Genomic DNA, 2,351 nt, shown 5'->3' with positions numbered 1-2,351 from the left:
GTTTTCTCTGACTGAAAACACTAGTGTCTACAGTTGTGCTTTGTCCTAATGTACCCTTGAATCACCTGTCTTCATTAGTCAGTCTTGCTACAAGTTTTTCTATTTTTTAATCGTTGTGAAGAACCAGCTGTCAACTTTTAAAGCTACTTCCATCTCATTTCTCTCTGCTTTTGTCTTTATTTCCTTTCGGTTTGCTGCTGTTCCTTTTCCAGCTTTTGGGCTGACGGTTTACCTCACTTATTTTTAATCCTTTTTTGCTTTTCAATTTAACTGCACTTAAAAACACAATTTCCGGTAATGGGCACGTCAGCTGCGATCTCCCAGTTTTGTGACGTGGCCCTTGGCTGCTCAGTTAAACAGCTCAGCTTCCACTGTGGCGCTCCTCCTCCAGGTTACTCAGGTCTGCAGGTCTTACGTGTCCCCTCAGTGTGGACACCAAGTCAACTCATCGTGGTCGGAGAGTGCGATCCCCATGGGAAGCCGTTCCTTGGGACTTGCAGGGACTCCTTTTTATGCCCTGGTGTGTGGTCCTCTGGGCGCTTAAGAGTGGACAGTCCTCATTCCTGGGCGTGACGTTCTTATCTGTGAGACCACGGCCGTCAGTGTGTGTCAATGCTGTTACATCCTTGTGAGTCTTGACCGGATCCATCCATTTCTGGGAAGTGTCCTGAGCCTCCTCACAGGTGCGGCTGTGTCTGCTTCCCAGGCTGCAGGGCCGTGCTGCCCCGTCCAGAGCCCGCGGCTGGTCCTCTGGGGAACGGGGCCTGTAGCATCATGAAGTCGCCTCCTTTACTCTGACAACCGTCTTCAGCCTTAAATGCCATTGGGTCTCCTGTTAACGCTGTTAAACTAACAACTCTTATCTTTTCTTCTTGTATCTGTGTTCTGTGGTTTTGTTTCCGGTTCTGGCAGTTTTTAGAACAGAGCCCTAATGGTGAAATTACTTGATTAAAAAGTATGGACATCTTTATGGCCCCACTGCCTTCCAGGAACATGGGAGGGCAAATGCAGCACGTGTCCCAGCTGTGAGGGGCCACCCCACACCGCAGGACCGCTGGTTCTGTGTGTGGCTCGTCCCCAGATGCACTTGGGGAGCGAGAATGAAGAAAACGCTACGAAAGACAAACATGAGTCGACCTGGTCCAGAAGGAGCCTGTGTCTATGTTAAGACATGAGGACCGAGATGGCCCGGGGCTGCTGTCACATACTTGTCACTTGCTAGGATCAGAAAACAGCCACTTGGAACTGCTGCCTTGGCGTGTGGCAGCCCTGCTGGCGCCGAGCCCGGATGCTAGGAGAAGGGCCTGAGCCTGGATTTCTGCCCCAAGTCCCCACCTCCCTTTTCCTGGCACCTTTTAAAATGGCCACTCAGGATCCTTTCAGAGTTCGTAAGTGTGATGATTGGGAGCTCACGCTTGTGTGTGAGACGTGCCTGCCACAAGCCTTGTTACGACATCAGCACATTACCCATCTGACATGAAAAAAATAAAAAATAAAATAANTTTGCCTTTCATGGTTATTTTGACTTTGGGGAAGAGCCAGAAGTCAACACGGTGCCAGATCCAGTGAATAAGGTGGATGAGGACACTCTGTAATGTTTTTATTTGACAGGAATTGCTGAATCAGAAGCGGTGTGTGACATGGAGCCTTTTGTGATCACAAAATACAGTGAACGCTGCTGCTGAGTGCCATCCAAGCCAAGAAAGGCAGGATCTTCAATATGGGAAGCGGCGCATGGAACCTTAGTAACAGTGTGCGTGTGACAAATTTCAACTTGTTTGGTGCAGTCAGTCGGGTGTGAGCGGCGGTTGAGAGAAGGTGTGTTTTAAAGTGTGCTGTCAATCATCTCCATCATGACAACACTCCGTGTCACACATCGCTTCTGGTGTACGGCAATTTCTGTCAAATCAAAACATCACGGTGTGTTCATCTTATGCACTGGATCTGCTCTTCCCCAAAGTCAAAATGACTCAGGACACCGAGGCAGCCACGACAGCGCAACTAAAGACACTCACGAGAGAGGCCTTCCAGAACTGCTTCAGGCAGTGGCAAGAACGACGGGATAAGTGTGTTTGAAGCGAGGGGGAGTGTTTTGAGGGGGATTCATGGCAATGTGTCTTTACTGTAATAAGTTTTTTAAACATTCACCGTATTGTTTGATCACATCTCACAGTTACTCATAAATGTATCGGACTTGAGAAATTTTGTAACAAAGAGGACCTGGCTCTCTCACGCCCCTCCCGGACTCTTCGCCAAATGTCAGTTTGGTAACACTGTTATTTGCTCCCGATTTTTTAAGTAAGAAAAGTAAATCACTCACGCCTTCCCTCTCCCTCCTGGCGTCACTCCTC

The sequence above is a fragment of the Hipposideros armiger genome, unplaced genomic scaffold, assembly GCF_001890085.2.
Source record: "Hipposideros armiger isolate ML-2016 unplaced genomic scaffold, ASM189008v1 scaffold_494, whole genome shotgun sequence".
In the NCBI taxonomy this organism is placed as follows: Eukaryota; Metazoa; Chordata; class Mammalia; order Chiroptera; family Hipposideridae; genus Hipposideros; species Hipposideros armiger.
Note: the sequence above shows the minus strand (reverse complement) of the source record.